This window comes from Symphalangus syndactylus, chromosome 15 (genome assembly GCF_028878055.3).
Source record: "Symphalangus syndactylus isolate Jambi chromosome 15, NHGRI_mSymSyn1-v2.1_pri, whole genome shotgun sequence".
In the NCBI taxonomy this organism is placed as follows: domain Eukaryota; kingdom Metazoa; phylum Chordata; class Mammalia; order Primates; family Hylobatidae; genus Symphalangus; species Symphalangus syndactylus.
Genome location: NC_072437.2, coordinates 70,845,341 through 70,864,228, shown reverse-complemented (window position 1 = coordinate 70,864,228; position 18,888 = coordinate 70,845,341). Strand labels below are relative to the sequence as shown.

The window sequence follows — 18,888 nt, the reverse complement described above, 5'->3', positions numbered from 1 at the left end:
TTGAGAATGCTGAGGCCTCCTCTGGAGAAAGCCCCCAGACGCTCTGGCAGGGGCTCTGCGTGCCAGCGAGGCTGCAATTCCCGCGTTATTAGCAGGCAGGGTTCGCCCCAGGCAGCATCAGAGCCACGAGTGCGCAACCCGTCCGGCCTGAGGGCCCGCTCTTCCTTGGTCCCAGCCCAGACCACAGGGTCGTGGGCGCCGGGCACTCGGGGGCCACCAAGTCGGGGCTGGGCGGTTGGTTACCGCCTGGTGCCGCTGCTGCCCGGCCAACCACCTGGCTCGGCCACGGCCTGGGCTTCGGCCTGGGGTCTGCGCTTCGGGCGCGCGATAGGGGCGGGGATGCCGCCATCGCCTCTCAGCAGGCAGGCGGTGAGCTCCGAGGAGAACTACCTGCAGGAGGCGACAGGCAGAAGGCGTCCCGGTGTGGAGGTTCTGGGACCAGAACTCTACCAGAGCTGCGGGGCCAGACCTGGCTCCCCGCTGCGGGCGGTGCTGAGGCGCAGGACCCACAGCAGGGCCGCCACCCTCCTGCCATGCAGCCGCCCCAGGCTGCTTGACCCGGACTCTGGGCGCTTTGATAGAAAAGTGGAAAGTGGGGCCGGGCTCTGTGGCTCACGCCTGTAATCTCAACCCTTTGGGAGGCCGAGGCGGGCGGATCATTTCAGGTCGGTAGTTTGAGGCCAGCCTGACCAACATGGTGAAACCCCGTTTCTACTAAAAATACAAAATAGCTGGGTGTGGTAGCGGACACCTGTAGTCCCCAGCTACTCGGGAGTCTAAGGCAAGAGAGTCGCTTGAACCCGGGAAGCTTGAAGTGAGACGAGATTGAGCCACTGCACTCCAGCCTGTGCGACAGAGCGAGACTCCATCTTTTTTTTTTTTTTTTTTTTTTTTTTTTTTTTTTTGGAGACGCAGTCTCGCTCTGTCTCCCAGGATGGAGTGCAGTTGGAGCGATCACGAGGCTGACTGCAACCTCCGCCTCCTGGGTTCAAGCGAATTCTCCTGCCTCAGCCTCTGGAGTAGCTGGGATTACAGGCTACATGCGTGCGCCAACACGCCCAGCTAATTTTGTATATTTAGTAGAGACGGGGTTTCACGATGTTAGCCAGGCTGATCTCAAACTCCCGACCTCAGGTGATCCACCCGCTTCGGTCTCCCACAGTGCTGGGATTACAGGCGTGAGCCACTGAGCCTGGCCTACATCTTAAAAAAAAAAAAAAAGGTGAAACGTGGATTGCAGGGCCTGGGACACCCACGGGCTCTTGCTGTCTGTAGGATTAAGCCAAGTCTCCTCTTGCTTTATAAATGAATTTTGAAAAAAAAAAATCGAGAAAAAGAAAACACACTCTCTAAATCACCTTGTCCCCCCCCCGTTGATCGCTGCACATCCCTGGCCCCAGAAGGTCTCCATGGTTTCAAAGATTGCCAAATGACTAGGTAACAATGGAAAACAATGTGGAGGCCGAGAACTTACTAACATAGCAGAAGCTATACAAACCAATGAGATTCGATAGGAATTATTAAACAAACGGCTCAGGAAAAAATCAACTAATAAGAAGACATGACTACCGCAACACATACACCAAAATCAACTCCAAAAGAGAGGGATAGTAAAGTAGCTGAGCAGGAATGCTTTAGGATGATGCAGCAGGGGAAGCAGCGGCAGCACCACTTGCCCATCTTGCTCCCAAAGCCAGAGGTCTTCAAGGCAGATGCCGTCGGCTTCTTAGAAACCTTAGTCCCCACCTGCTTTTCACAGCCTCAGGAGCCTCCTAACGAATGGAACACCTCAGCCACCACCTCCAAGCAGGAAATGCAGTTTCCAAACTGTCCAAAGAGTAAGCACCAAGCCAAGCCAGGAAGGCCAAGCCAGTACCAGCCAAGCGACGCCACGCCAAGCGAGGAACGCAAAGCCCAGCAGTTACAAGCGAGTGGCGTGCGCACCTCTGGGGGCTTCGGCCTGGGGTCTGCGCTTTAGGATGATGCTAAGGACTTTTGGAATTTCATAGCTCTGATATCTTACTTATGCTATGCTCTCTGGCCCAGGAATATTGGTAAAGTCTCAGTAAAGAGAAAAATAAAATGAATGTCTAGTCCCAATGTTATATATTAAGCCTTAACATTGTTGTCTACTCTGTCACTGAAAAATGTATCCGAAAAATGTATAGCATCTGTAACTTAAGCCACAAAAGTCTTGTTTTATAATAGCTTTATAGTCATGGTATTCGGGCCATATTTCAAATGAACTAAAGTTTGAAGATTGAAATTCTGCAGTGTGTACAACAAACACCCATAACATCAGTTTACCTATATAACAAACCTGCACATGTGCCTCTGAACTTTAAAGTTTAAAAAAAATTTTTAGAAGAAATTCTGCAGTGCAGCTCTGTAACTTCACAAATAAAAAGATTATTGGGGCTAAACCTCATGGCTAAGAGCACAGCCTGGGATTAAAGGTATATTGACTGAGACCAAAGCCTATTCCACTTCTTAACAGATTTGTAGTATTTCTGAATTTCACTGTTTTGATTTCTCATTTGTAAAACAGTGTTAATATAAACTAACTACCAGGAAAAAACACTTTAGACTAATAAAAGTGCTTAGTCCTTTAAATGAAACCATTATACAAATAAACATTTCAGAAGAAAATATAGATTAACATTTATGGATGAGTGGCAGAAGATTTTTCAAAGGAAAAAGCAACAGAAGTTACAAAAGACAATATTGATAGACTGACCATATAGGAAAACTTATTAACATACATAAATAATAAAACACTCACGTGTTTTTACAATAAAAGAACTGATACATGATCAAAGAATATAATCAGTTCACAAAGCAACCGTAAATACCATAAACTTTCTACTCTTATTTGATAAGGACAACACTTCAACTTCACCATCTTGCCTCAAGACATTTGCTCTTCAGTTCTGTGTCATAATTTAATTCACTGGGACCTTGACATTCTCACCACCTTACAGGGCATCAAATTTACCCATTATGTGCATGAATTCATGTACTTAGGCACACAGGAAATAGAAGACAGTTTGAAAGTCCTGGTAAAAATTTTTTTGCCACTGTTTTATGATTCAGGTCAAACTTAGACCAAATCAGTTTTACCCATTTTAAGATATATTTCCTCAAAGTTAAACAGAAATTCAAAATATTGCATTGGTATCACATGGAACTTGTTAAATATAATGTTAATAATATAACTGATTTTCACAGTGAACAAAAGTGGATAAAACAAAATTTATGATAAGGGATAGTCAGAAGCATAGCCTAGTAGTAACATCTCACTTTTTAAAAATAAATGTTTTATAAAATCTTTTCAATAATGACATTCTTTTTGCCTTCTACATAATCCTCTAACAATTCTGTTTCTTTAAATTTTATGTGAGATAATTTTATGACATCTTAGGACACTAAAATGCGTTTATATAAAAATCTTAAAATCAAACAAGAATGAAAAAGTATACAGAAAGTCTTATATGGCGCAGACTCACCAGCAAAGACATGCCCTCTGCCAACTTCCCAAGCAGGGAAAAAAAATAAAAACTTTCAGTTACATGATATAATAACGAAAGTATATAAAATTAGCCATATAAATTTGAAAAAGTCCAGTTTCTTTGTGTGATAACAGTATAAAACTTGTTATTTTTCCTCAAAATTTAAGATAAGCTGGGAACCCCTGCAGTTCAGCCACTGGCTGGTGCACTGTTGCAAAGTTACACTCCAGTCTTCTCACTTCCTGCATCCTAATTTCTTCCCAGGCACTCCTGTTGAGTTTGAGCCTCAACAAGAAACTCAAGGAGGTGACAATTAAAACAACACTGAAATATCTTTGCCTGCCTTATTTGCAAGATTAAAAGGACTGATACAATTTACTGTTGGTGAAGGCTACAGGCACTATCTTGCTACCCACCCCTAAACTCTGACTCTGACCCTGACCTCATCCCACGCTTCCCTACAATCCCTCAGGTACGTCCCATTTCTGCTAAATTTTATCTTCCAAACTTCTAACCCTTAATACTCTAAATTAGAATTAAACCAACCCATCCCCAATTTAAGACTAAATCACACTAGGACATGACATCACAAGAACAGAAAGGTATAGATCAATGTCTAGTATAATTATACAATTAATAATGCTCAACAAAATAATTGTAATTGATACTAGCACATATTTAAAGAATTACACACTGTGATCACTAAATACTTTTCTCAGAAAATCAAGCTGGTTTTGCATAGTAAAGCCATCCCTGCAAATAAACATCAAATAAACAGAATGAAGAAACCCACATACTCATCTCCATAGATGCAAGAAGTACTTTCAACAAAGTCAACACCATTTCATCATAAAAACACTTGACAAACTAGGGATAGGAATTTTCTTAACCCAGCAATCAGCCTTTGTGCCAAACCCGTAACTAGCACCATCTCCATTGTTAGGGCCCAATGCTTTACTCCTGAGATCAGGAACAGGGCACCAATGCTCATTTTCATCACTGTATTCAACACTGTACTGGAAATTCCATCCAGAACAAATAGGAGAGAAAAAGAAGTAAAGAGCATTCATTACCTGTAAGGAAGCAGTAAAACTGTCCATTCACAGACCACACAATCTATCTTATGTACAGAAAATCATGAGGAACCCCCAAAACATTATTAAAACTGGTGAATAAATTCAGCAAAGTTATAGCACAAAATGTCAACACATGGTAATCTGTTGTATTTCTAGACACTAGCAACAATCATGAGAATGTAATTATGAAAACGATTCCAGGCTGGAGGTGGTGGCTCATGCCTGTAATCCCAGCACTTTGAGGGGCTGAGGTTGGAGGCTTGCTTGAACCCAGGAGTTTGAGGCCAGTCTGGGCAACTCAAGGAAACCCTGTCTCTACAAATAATTTAAAAATTAGCTGAGTGTTGTGTTTCATGTCTGTAGTCCTAGTTACTTGGGAGACAGAGGAGGGAGGATTGCTTGAGCCTGGGAGGTTGAGGCTGCAGTTAGTCGTGTTCACACCACTGCACTCCAACCTGGGCAACAGAGTGAATCCCTGCCTCAAAAAAAAGAAAAGAAAAGAAAATCCACTTTTAAAAATCAACAGGCCAGACACGGTGGCACACACCCATCATCTCAATGTTTTGGGAGGCCAAGAGGGGAGTATCACTTGAGGCCAGGAGTTTGAGGCCAGCCTGGGCAAGATAGCAAGACCCCACCTCTACAAAAAAATAAAAAAATTAGCCAGGTGTGGTGGTGCATACCTGTAGTCCCAGCTACTTGGTAGGCTGAGGCAGGAGGATCACTTGAGCCCAGGAGTTAGAGGCTGCAGTGAGCCATAAACGTGCCACTGTACTCCAGCCTGGGAGAGAGAGTGAGTCTCCCTGCCTCAAAAAAAAAAAAAAAAAGAAATCAGTATGGGTTTATTTCTGGACTCAACATTCAGTTCCATTGATCTATACATGTGTCCTTACTCCAGCATCATGCTGTTTTTATTGCTGTTGCTTTGTAGTAAGATTTGAAATTTGGAAATGTGAGCCGCTGAGTTGGTCATTTTTTTGACATTATTTTGGCTATTCTGGATCCCTTGAAATTTCATATAAATGTTAGGATCAGCTTGTGGATTTCTGCCAAAAGGACTTTGGGATTTTAACAGGAATTGCAATAAATCTGTAGATTGCTTTTAGTACTGCCATCTTAAAAATTATTAAGTCTTCTAGTTTATGAACATGAAGTGTCTTTCCATTTATTCATGCTTTCTTGAATTTATTTCAGCCATGTTTTGACATTTTCCATATTCAAGTCTTGTACCGTGGTTAAATTTATTCATAAGAATACTAGTACTGCTGATTGTTTTTTGAGAGAGCCTCACACTATTGCCCAGGCTGGAATGCAGTGGAACGATCCTAGCTCTGCAGCCTCAATCTCCTAGGCTCAAAAGATCCACACACCTCAGCCTCCAGAGTAACTGGAACTACACATGCGTGCCACCATGACCAGCTAATCGTTAAAAATATTTTTGTAGGGACAGTGTATGGCTATGTTGCCCAAGCTTTCATTATACAATTTTTTAAAATTCTAAAATTTTTGCCATGAATTACTGTGATAGTTAAGTCTAGGTGTCAACATGACTGGATTAAGGGATACACAGACAGCTGTAAAAGCACTATGTCTAGGTATGTCTGTGAGGGTTTTCGGAAGAGGTGTCATACTGGTGTGACATATCGTGACATATTGTAATACTGATATGACATCCATAAGGCTATGATGCCCACAATACGGACCTGACAGCCATAGACTGATATAACACGTGCAATACAGATGTGACACCCCAACACAAATGTGATACCATAATACAGATGTGACACCAACAAGACTGCTGTGACACCCATAAGACTGATGTGACACCCACAATACTGATGTGATGCCCACAATACGGATGACACTGCAAGAGGGCTATGATGCCCATAAGACTGATGTGACGTCCGCAATACAGATATGACACCCATAAGACTGACATGACACCCACAAGATTCATATGACACTCCTAAGACTCATATGACACCCGTAATACTGATATGATGCCCATAAGACTGATCTGATGCCTGCAATACTGATGACACCTGTAAGACTGATGTGATGCCTGCAATACTGACATGACACCCACAATACAGATATAACACCCACAATACTGATATGACATCTACAATACCGCTATGACATTCCAAGACTGCTGTGACACCCCTAAGACTCATGACACCCGTAATACTGACACCTCCAAGACTGACATGACACCTGCAATACTAGTATGTCAGCCGCAATACTGATACAGCATCCAGATTCTCACCAGGGCACTTGGTACACAGCTTCCACTGACCTTGATTTGGGTCGGGCTTGGCTTGTGTAATGAAGTTTGATGTTGTCTCTGCTTTATGGACATGGTATTGATGTGGTTGTTTATAATTTACTTTCCAGTAATTTCATACTTCTGGGAATCTTGCAATAGCAGTGCAAAGTGTAACTTAACCCTTCTCTTAGATTGCCAGCAGTGACTGCAACTCCATGCAAGATACTCCAGTGTATTTTACCGAAAGCAAGGAAGCTCTCCCAGCTAACCACCACATAACTCCTAAATCAGGAAATAGAAGGTTTCTACCTGACAATCTAATCCACAGATTCATTTCAATTCACTACCTGCCCCAACTGGGAGAAAAATGTCTCTATTTGGATTCAGTTTTCTTTTTTCTGGAATGTTCTTGAGCTGTCCCTCAGTTTCACAACTTTGGCAAATGACTTCCAAACTGGGTCTGCCCTGTGTTTCCTCCTGAGCAGATGCAGATGCTGCATTCCTAGTGGAAACACCCCAGCCTGATGCTGTGCTTTCCTCAGTGCAACCCAGCAGGAGAAGCACAAATCCAACTGCCCACCACTGGTCATCTCAACTTGATAATGGAAAAATACTCATTTACAAACTGAAGGTTCATCATGTCTCTCTCTGTTTTAACTTTTCCAATGGGATAATGGCATGACTGATTACTGAAATTTAATTAAGAATATACTGAGCTGGGTGTGGTGGCTCATGCCTGTAATCCCAGCACTTTGAGCGGTCTGAGGCCAGTCTGGGCAACATGGCACAATTCCATCTCCACAAAAAATACAAAAATTAGCCTGTCATGGTTGTGCATGCTAGTCCCAGCAAGTCAGGAGACTGAGGTGCGAGGATGGCTTGAGCCCGGGAGGTTACCGTGAGCCAAGATCGTGCCACTGCACTCCAGCCTGGGCAACAGAGTTCCAAACCTTGTCAAAAACACAAAAACGAACAAACAAAAAAAACCCCACTCTCCATCTGACTCTCTTCAGGGAGCCAGCCAGAGAATTCTCTCTTGTGCTGCCTCCCTTATGTTTGAACCTAAGCCCCTAAATAAAAGCTTTATCTAGGAAACTTTCTCCGGGCTCATGTCACTTTGTATTACAGGAGGGTCAAGAACTTGTGGTCAGTAACAATAGCACTGACAGCTGGGTCCTGCAAAAGGTGTTTTATTTAGCAGCAATTAATTTAAAATCATTAAAGACTGGGTTATGAAAAATCATCAAATGTAGCAATTATCTCAGTCAAAAACAAAGTAAACTAAGAAACATATTTAAAAAATATTGATGGAAACAAATTGCAAAAATACATAGGATTAAGACTGTAAACTAGTTCAACCATTGTGAAAGTCAGTGTGGCAATTCCTCAGGGATCTAGAACTAGAAATACCATTTGACCCAGCCATCCCATTACTGGGTATATACCCAAAGGACTATAAATCATGCTGCTATAAAGACACATGCACACGTATGTTTATTGCGGCACTATTCACAATAGCAAAGACTTGGAACCAACCCAAATGTCCAACAACGATAGACTGGATTAAGAAAATGTGGCACATATGCACCATGGAATACTATGCAGCCATAAAAAAGATGAGTTCATGTCCTTTGTAGGGACATGGATGAAGCTGGAAACCATCATTCTCAGCAAACTATCACAAGGACAAAACACCAAACACCGCATGTTCTCACTCATAGGTGGGAATTGAACAATGAGAACACATGGACACAGGAAGGGGAACATCACACACCAGGGCCTGTTGTGGGGTTGGGGGAGGGGGGAGGGATAGCATTAGGAGATATACCTAATGTTAAATGACGAGTTGGTGGGTGCAGCACACCAACATGGCACATGAATGCATATCTAACTAACCTGCACATTGTGCACATGTACCCTAAAACTTACAGTATAATAATATAAAAAAAAGAATTCTGCTACAAACTAAAAAGAGAGAAATTGGAAGTTAAATAAGAGAAACTTTTTTGTGTGTGTGAGAGACTGGAGTTTTATTATTACTCAAATCAGTCTCCTTGAGCACTTGGGGAGCAGAGTTTTTAAGGACAACTTGGTGGGTTGGGGGAAGCCAGTGAGCCAGGAGTGCTGACTGGTCAGAGCTGAAATCATAGGGAATAAAAGCTGTCTTCTTGCATTCAATCCGTTCCTGGGTGGGGGCCACAAGATCAGATGAGCCAGTGTTTTGATCTGATGGGGCCAGCTGATCCATCAAGTGCAGGGTCTGCAAAATATCTTAAGCACTGCTCTTAGGAGCAGTTTAGGGAGGGTCAGAATCTTGTAGCCTCCAGCTGCATGACTCCTAAAGCACAATTTCTAATCTTGTGGCTAATGTTAGTCCTAGAAAGACAATCTAGTTCCCAGGCAAGAAAGAGGTCTGCTTCGGGAAAGGGCTGTTACCATCTTTGTTTAAACTATAAACTAAGTTTCTGCCAACATTAGTTCAGCCTACACCCAGGAATGAACAAGGAGGTTACAAGCAAGGTGGAGTCAGCTAGGTTAGATCTCTTTCACTGTCTCAGTCATAATTTCGCAAAGGCAGTTTCAATCCCTCCCTTTGGGTTTTATAACACCTTAATCTTAAGGTGCAGGTTATGAAGATGGGAAAAGGCCGTCGATGGCTCTGGCTTCTTCCTGCTGACAGGGGACGTAGTGGGAATGGGAGTGAACCCCAAGGTGAGAGAGTGGAACCGCTTTGCAACCGTCTGAGCATACTCATGCAGGCCTGGCTCTTCGGTAGGCCTACAAGGAAAATGTGAACATCTAGCCCTGAAAGGTAAACACCAGCTTTGTGCCAAAATCCTAGATGCCATGGTCTTTTCTTTCACTGAATTCAACATATTTTGACATTGATCGCTTTTTAAAAACACATTTTGCACAAGCTCACAATAAAGTATTTCAAATGCTAAAAGCAAGATATGGCACACAAATAATTTATTATTTGCCGTGTTCTTTCACTGAATTCAACATGTATTGACTAAGAGCAGTTTTCAAAGACACATCCTGTCAAACCTCAGAAAACACAATTCTGAGCATAGTAGGCCCATAAAGAAAATGTATTTAGTCTTAAAAGGTAAATACAAGCTTTGTGCCAAAAACCCAGATGGTGTCCTGTTTTCTTTCACTGAATTCAAGATGTTTTGACATTGATCACTTTTCAAAAGCGCATTTTGTACAGGCTTGGGAAAAAAATTTTCGAAGCCACGTTAGTGCCTCCAAGAAGATGTGCATATGCAGCCCTAAAGGTTATAAGCAACACATAGCACACAAAGAATGTACGACGTGTGGCTTTCTTTCACTGAATTGCACATGTATTAACTAAGAGCAGTTTTTAAAGACACATCTTGTCAAATCTCCAAAGACACAATTCGGAGCACAGTAGGCCCACATAGAAAACACTGTGCTGGGAATTAAACATAAGGCAGGGTTCTTAGTGCAATGATTTGTTTACTAAGGCAAAAGTTAATAATATTAGAAACTAGTATTGAGATCAAATTAACAATGACCAACCAGTGCAAGGCTACTAATCTTGCTTTCTGAATGTAATGCTAGAAATTCATAAACAAAATTGGTATTTGCTTTTTTTCCCTTATTTTCTAAGATGAGTGGCAGAGCTTAAAGACAGATATTAAATAAATTCCCCATACAAATAAGGGCTAGTCATTGTACATATTCAAACATTTGTTCACTTATTCGGCAAATATCTACTAAAGGTTTATTACATGCCAAACTCTATTTCTTCCAGTGATACGGAAGGAAAAATCAACATCTTCGCCCTTAAGGTGCTCACATTCTAGTTGTAGATATATCCCCATGGGATGTGACTGACCTGCCGACGTTATTCTTCCAGGTGAGATTGGAAAGCCCTGCGTCCTTGAGCTCATGGACGATGTGCTCTATGAGGAGGTAGAGGAGCTCTGCCTGGTACTCGACACTCCACGAAGCAACTGTCCCTTTGGGGCTGCAGTTGGTGAACAAAAAGAAACTCTCATAAGGATCCGAGATGATGCTGATAGTAAGAAGTCATTTTTTGTGCTTCCACTGTAAGTTGGGAACCGAAATCCATCCAAATCCAGGTTTTAAGGGGTTCAGAAAAATCCCCCCACCTCCCCTGCCTTCTGACTAGGGTTTTTAAGCAATTGAGAAATAGGAAAGAGACAAAGCAAATGGGAAACAGAATAAACCATTAAAACTGATAAAGTTGATGTTGGAGAATATGGCTTATATCTCAACAGTGAATCCCAAACATCCATACCTGCCCTCTCCTCTATACACACCCTTGGGTACAGGGGTAGCAACAGTTTCCTCCCTCCCCACCCACCTTCAGTGGCCTGTTCACATGTACTTTATGGCACATAGGGACAGCTGGAAGCACATGCTCTCTGGGGGCTGGTTAAGTCCCAGGAAGGAGCTGGGCAACACATGCCAGCTTTTCCTTCCACACACACCCTAATTTTGAGTGAGGAGACGGAAGCCAGGAGTGTAATAGTCCTTAAGCCCCTCCCACATGGAAACAAACACTAGAAAAGGGGGAAAAGCATTCCCCTTACTAACAATTTCATTTGTCTGTGTTTTCCACCATTTTAGAGACTCTTATTAAACTTGGAGAAACCAGTTTAACGTCACTGAACCCAAAGAACCCGGAAAGTCAGTGGCTATAAGAATTCCAGTGATTCACCAAGGAGACACTTCCAAGGTTTCCATCGTGAGTCCACACCAAGGATGGCTTGGCCACCTGTGGAGAATCTGTGGGGCTCCCAGGGCCTGTCTCCCGATGGATCCTGCCAACTCTGTGTGCTAGTGCCAGTGCCCTTGAGGAAAAGAAGAGAAACATCCAACTGAAAAAAAAAAGGCACCCTCTTTGTTGGGGGGTATAAGTTTAAGGGGTACAAGTGCAATTTTGTTATATTGTGTAGTGATGAAGTCTCCTCTTTTAGTACATCCATCATTCGAATAATGTACATTGTACCCATTAAAAAATGTCTCAATACCCACCCTCTGCCACTCTCCCAGCCTCCCAAGTCTTCAGTGTTTATCATTCCACACTCGAAGTTCATGTTGTACACATTATTTAGCTATCACTTATAAGTGAGAACAAACAGGATTTGACTGTTTCTGAGATGTTTCAACTAAAATATAGACATATTCTTTTAAATTTATTTTCTTCAGTAAAACAAAAACAATGGAATTTATTTCCAAGAATTTTTTCTTTTTGACTTACAGGGTATATGTGTTAGGACTCAGAGAAATTGTGAGTAAATGTGCTAGATGACCTTCTGTTTCGAGTTCACTTTCTATTGGTTTTATCTTCATTGCAGTTATCAGATTAAATAATTGGCTATATTTTTCTATGTCATTGCAATATGCATGATAGCTGAGATAATCTATTTTAGTTTAGAGAACACCAGCAATCTAAATCTAAACCTAGGGAATGTTGTGGTAACAAAGGACAGTAAAAGTATGGCCAAATATTAACCGCACAGACCATGAATTCTCTGGGATTTGGGAGCCACTTATAGATGTCTTTCATCCCTCTCTTTTTGCAAATGTTGGGCCATTTCACCATTTCCTTTTTTCTTTCTTTCTTTTTTTTTTTTTTTTTTTTTTGAGACATTCTTGCTCTGTTGGCCAGGCTAGAGTGCAGTGGTACAACCTCAGCTCACTGCAATCTCCGTGTCCTGGGTTCAAGCAATCTTCCCACCTCATCCTCCCAAGAAGCTGTGACTACAGGCACGTGCCACCATGCCCAGCTAATTTTTTGTGTTTTTGGTAGAGACAGGATTTCACCATGTTGGCCAAGCTGGTTTGAAACTCCTGGTCTCAAGTGATCTGCCCACGTTGGCCTCCCAAAGAGCTGGGATTATAGGCATGAACCACCAAACTCAGCCTACCATTTTCTTCTGTCAGTAATTAAAACAAGTCAGTTCTTCTCTCACTTGCTGTCTCTCTGAATTATTTGCTTACAGAATAAACATAACTTTGTGTCCAAAATTACATTTATGAATTATTTGGAGTCTAATTGTTCACTGTGTTTCTACTTTCCTACCTCTCACTATCAAGAGTCATTAGTTCTTGATGATCTTAGCACTTCAGGCATTCACTTTTTTCTAATTTACAAACAAAGCTGAGAAAACAAGTGATAGGTATCACTGAATCAGTAACAAAGTTAGTGAGGCAATATAAAAAGCAGCATCTTCTACAAAGGAGCTTGTATTTTCTTCCATATAATGGTTATAATTTGATGAACTACTCTAGAGCTTCAAAGTTGTCCCCAGATTATTCTCTATGTAAAGCATAATATATATTTGAAATAAATCACATATAATCCAAGAGAAGAGAAAACAAAACTGATTAGCTACTTAATTGTAAAATATTAAATGTCTTTCTATAATGAGCAGATTTTACATGAAACAAGAATCTTCTAAATATTGATATAATGGCCTTTAACAAAAAATGTTTTTCTTGGAAGTAAAATGATTCTTTTCGCAAAAACAACAAAATTATAGCTATGTAGTAAACTGAAAAATAAAGTCAGAAAAAAGTTAAAATGTTAAATAAACCTGTTGGTCTCTTTTATCCCATAAATATCAACATGCTTTTTATAATATTTATACTAAAAATTTTAAGAATTTTTTTCTAAAACATTTTCTAATTTCTCCTTTTAAGGTTCACACTAAAGTCATTTCTTTGCAAAAAAAAAAAAAAAGAACAAAATTAAATATATAAAAAAGTTGAACTTTTTCGCCTGCTAAGAAAGTCTAAAGTGACAGGAAAAGATAAAATGTGAATGAGAAAACTTGACCACCATCCAGCAAGTATACTATGAGAAAACAGTAACTAAAATATTAAGATAAATGTTTAATTTTTTAAATTCTAAGAAATTTGGTTTGTATAACTCAAGGCATTACAAAACCTTGTTTACAGGTCTAAGACAAGCAATGAAAATGAGTGAAGCAGGGGGAATATGAAAGAAAATGGAGTGATTGTAATGTCATTAAGCCAGCAAGCCCATTCCTTGCTGAGAAAAGCCTGTATTATCATAGCCTAGTGCGACTACTGCTATGCAGGAATGTGCAAAAGAAACAAAAAAAATCTGTATTTTTCTATGAAATTCCCAGACTTTTAAGTGTTAGTAACCAATTTTTCAATGTCACATCATACAGGTCAAATCAAACAAATGATTAGCTATTTTCTTCTACTGGAACAAGAACCATAAGTTCTCTCAGGGTCCGAGAAGTCTGGGACTGATGGGCTCAAATAACATGCGAAGATTAACAGGAAAAACTGCTGCACCTGGAAACACAGAGAACTAATTTTGAAAAGAAAAAGAAAACATCTTTAAAGATTAAGAGAAAAAAATCATCTTTGTACCTGATAATTTAAAAATTGAAGCAGAAAAAGGAAAATGCACTGGCAATTCATTTTCTTCTGCCAGACTCGAAAGGGTTCGTAATTTAGAATTATAATGATTGAACTGCACCTGCATCAGAAAGCAGCACCTGCTGACTCTTCTAATTGGGATTATGCTATATTCTTTATATTTTCTCTTTTGAAACAGTATCTCAAAAGGTATAGTGAAACCAGCAAAATAGTTTATCCAAGCTTTACCAAATGATCAGCTGCTTGAGTTCAATAAAATCTGGTAATTTTCATGTTTTTAATAATTTTGAGATGAGTGGTTAAAAATAATTCTGATTTTTTTCAGGATCCTAGACTTAATTTTCACAACAATAAGGCAATTCCTTTTTAGTGAGAAGGGACTGGGTGAAGGGAAAAAAATTCCTAGGACTTTTCTAAAGTAACTTGTCTAAGTTTCCAAGAAAACCAAAAAGAAGTCTTTTTGAAATATGATTTGGTATTGTATAAAAAAACTCAACAAGTATATTTCCAGCTCTTCTACATATATACATAATGTAAATTCCATTCACACTCTATTATACCTATGATCACATTCGTCTTGAGTCCTACTGGTTTAGAAATTCTGGGAAAAAAGAGTTTAATTTTTCTGATTATGTCCCAACATTAGAACTACTGATTGACCCTGAATGTCTTAGACCTGTAAACATTCACGGTTTTGTAATGCCTTGAGTTATACAAACCAAATTTCTTAGAATTCAAAAAACTAAACATTTATCTTAAATATTTAAGTTATTGTTTTCTCATAGTATACTTGCTGGATGGTGGTCAGGTTTTCTCATTCACATTTAATTTCAAACTGTGGGCCAACAAATCAATATCTTATTAAAATTTTCTTTCAGATAAAATCAGCATTTGCAGCAACTTGGATGGAATTGGAGACCATTATTCTAAGTGAAGTAACTCAGGAATGGAAAACAAAACATTGTATGTTCTCACTCATAAACAGGAGCTGAGCTATGAGGATGCAAAGGCATAATAATGATACAATAGACTCTGGAGACTCGGGAAAGAATAGGAGGGAGGTGAGGGATAAAAGACTACAAATTGGGCACAGTGTATACTGCTCAGCTGATGGGTGTAAGGGAATCTCAGAAATCACCAGTAAATAACTTATTCATGCAACCAAACACCACCTGATCCCCAAAAAACCTATGGAAATAAAAAAAAATTTAAAAAAATTAAGTCTTGGAAAAAAAAGAAAGTATCAGAGTAAAATGAATAGAGTAAGAATAAGTGATGTTTGTTAAACATTCGATTTCGTTTTATACACACCCAATTATAGTGGGCACAGTGTAAAATGTATTTCTCACTGTAGGCCACAGTTAAAAAAAAAGTTTGACAGAAAACTTCCCATATTCATATGCAAATAATTTAAATCTGTGATTTTGTATTTGTAGAAATTGATTTTAAGGACGGAGAAACCCAAGTTATCTTTGATGAGGTGAGAGAGGCCTTCACTGTTTGCCTAAACCTGATGAAAACATGATAGCAGAGATGCAGGCAAGTAATGCAATGTGTATGTAAAGTCATGGCCAGCACTTTGTCAGAGAAAATGCATAAAAGCAATCACTTAGTGCATAATAAAGTGAGGAGACTTTGTACAAGCCTTACATGAAAGAAATAGGCATAATCTCTTTTTACCACCTAAATATATTTTGTTCTCATTAAATCGCAGTCAAGAAATTCCTATCCTATTCTTTGAAAAATCATGTTTGTCGAAATTCAAGGACTGAAGTCACTGAGCCCCAAGCCAGTGCACCTCCTTTCCCCATGTCAGTCAGTAATGATTAATTGACCTTAGGATTAACCATCAGAGAGAAAGCAGCATCTCAAAGAGGAGACTATTAATTCAGCGCCGCGACTCGCAAAACATATATTCGAACCCACAAAGCAGTGTGCTCACCTTCCAAATCAAAACCTGTTTCTCCTAGCTTTATCAGAATCGAAGTCCACAGCCTCATGATCAAAATGTTGCAGTCCTAAATCTTGTCTATACTTTTAATTGATATTGTCTCGTTAACCAGATTTTCCTCAAAATGAGCATGATTCCACAGAATTTTGACCTTTACACCAAAAATAATTTTTAAAACTACATGTCTTTGGCCAGGCGCAGTGGCTCACGCTTGTAATCCCAGCACTTTGGGAGGCTGATGTGGGTGGATCACCTGAGGTCAGTAGTTCAAGACCAGCCTGACCAACATGACGAAACCCTGTCTCTACTAAAAATACAAAACAAACAAACAAACAAAACAAAACAAAAACCAGCCAGGATGCGTGGTGGCCAGAGCCTGTAATCCCAGCTACTCTGGAGGCTGAGGCAGGAGAATCACTTGAACGGGGGTGGGGCAGGGGGCGGAGGTTGCAGTGAGCCGAAATCATGCCACTTCACTCCAACCTGGGCAAAAGGGCAAAACTCTATCTTAAAAAACAAAACAAAAAAACCTATATGTCTTTTTGGAACATATTAATTTCTCATAGCTTTGCTTAAATTTATTGTGTTACTTTTTTAATTTCATTATTAGTATGATTTCAAGCTGGGAAATTTTTTCCCTTAAATATTTTTATCACTTTTTTAATCTTTACTGCTTGATGGTTTGTCTACTTCAGCGCCTTGCTTTTTATCAAGTCATTTAAAATTCAAGTATGGGCAGAAAATCTTTATCAAATGTAGTTTTATGTCCTGATCACATAAGATGAAACTTTTACTATTATTTTTATGGCATAGCATCTGAAATTCTTTTGCGTAAAAGGAATTAAGATTCATTAAAATTACTTCCAGTGATGAAAGCTTCTTTTAAGAATATACATGTACAGGAGTTCGAGACAAGCCTGGCCAACATGGTGAAATCCTGTCTCTATTAAAAATTAGCTGGGTGTTGTGGTGCAGTCCTGTAATCCCTGCTACTCAGGAGGCTGAGGCAGGAGAATGGCTTGAACCTGGGAGGCAGAGGTTGCAGTGAGCTGATACTGTGCTTGCCTGGGTGACAAGAGTGAAACTCCATCTCAAAAAGAAAAAAAAGTATATACATGTAAAGATAGTTCAGGAAACTATGATATGTAGTCAGATATTGGAAGTTTATTCGGGAGCCAGGGAAAGTTCACAGCAATGTGTTCTTGTCACCTTGCCCAGCAGCAGATGTTCATAGAGTCATCTTCTGTCTGGAACTCAACTTCTCCTCTGCCTGGTTTCAGGCAGTGCCCTCTGCCCTCGGCTGCTTTAAAGAGTTGCTTATCACTGGCATCTGCTTCATAAGGGCTCACACTATGCCATGACCTCTGTGATCTTCCTTTTCTCAGAATGTCCTCCAGCTTACCTCCCACTATCAACGAGTTGACTTCTTCATAAAACTTCCCTTCACAACCCCAAAACAGGTTTAGCTACTGTCATCACAATCAGAGAAAAAAAATTAGAACCCAAACAGCAAGCGGGCCCCTGGCCAACCTTTGCATTGACTGCCCTGGGCTCAGGTGCCCTCCCCTGGAACCAAAAGATGTGAACAAGGTGCCAGGGTGATGTGCAGCAGGCCACTTAGGGCGTGTTGCTCTCCAGGGACTCTGAGTGTGACGAGTTTCATCATAATGAGGCCATGGGTTTGCCGGGCATCGTGAGTATTGTCCTGCATGGTAGAAGCATCAAAGGTCTAATGTTTCACTAGTCAGTGGTAATTATCTTTTCCTTCTAGGCGACCAAAGCCATTGTGTATATAGAAGAAATGAGCAGCATGGCAGATGTCACTTTCCCTTCTGTCCCTCAGATTGTGTCCTTGTTGATGGATGATGATGCTTGCAAGCTACGAATGGGTTTTATATTTTTTAATGTTTGGGGAAAAAAGACAAAACAATAGAAGACTATTTTTGACACACGAAGATGGTATGAAATTCAAATCCATTGCCCAGAATAAAGTTTTATTGCACACAGTTACGTTCATTCCTTCACAGAACAGTGGCTTTCACTCTGAATGCTGAATGGCAGCACTGAATAGTCAACAGAGACCTCAGGGCCCGCAATCCTAAAATATTTACTATTTGGCCCTTTACAGAACAATTTTCAATCCTTAGCTTGTACAATATAGTGGTGATAGTTTTCAACTTTTTTTTTTTTTTTTGGCAGAATCTCGCTCTGTTACCCAGGTTGGAGTGCAGTCATGTGATCTCAGCTCATTGCAACCTCCACCTCCTATGTTTAAGTGATTATCGTGCCTCAGCCTCCCCACTAGCTGGGATTACATGCATGTGTCACCATGCCAGGCTAACTTTTGTATTTTTAGTAGAGACAAGGTTTCACCATGTTGACCAGGCTGGTCTCAAACACCTGACCTCAAGTGATCTGTCCGCCTCGGCCTCCCAGATTGCTGGGATTACAGGCATGAGCCACCGCGCATGACCAGTTTTCAACTTTCATGGTCCAGGACGTCTTAGAAATTACTGAAAATCTCAGACATTTTGTTTATGTGGGTGATATCTATAAACATTTACAGGATTTTAAATTAAAACTGAGGAATTGTTAAATATTTATTCACTTATCTAAAAATAACAAAAATACATTACATATTAACATGAAATACATCTTTTTTAAAAAACT

General features: G+C 40.3%; 1 long non-coding RNA gene across 2 annotated transcripts; it reads left to right on the top strand.

The window, feature by feature from the left end:
* Positions 1-202: 202 nt before the first annotated feature.
* LOC129463879 (uncharacterized) lies at positions 203-15,781 on the top strand. 2 transcript variants are annotated; one of them, XR_010115941.1, is made up of 5 exons: positions 203-665; positions 3,774-3,981; positions 10,738-10,902; positions 11,475-11,592; positions 15,704-15,781. It is a non-coding gene; the product is annotated as an uncharacterized lncRNA (long non-coding RNA). The 2 variants fall into 2 exon arrangements; XR_008651325.2 differs by lacking the exon at positions 15,704-15,781 and having other exon boundaries at positions 206-665; positions 11,475-11,900.
* The last annotated feature ends 3,107 nt before the right edge of the window (positions 15,782-18,888 follow it).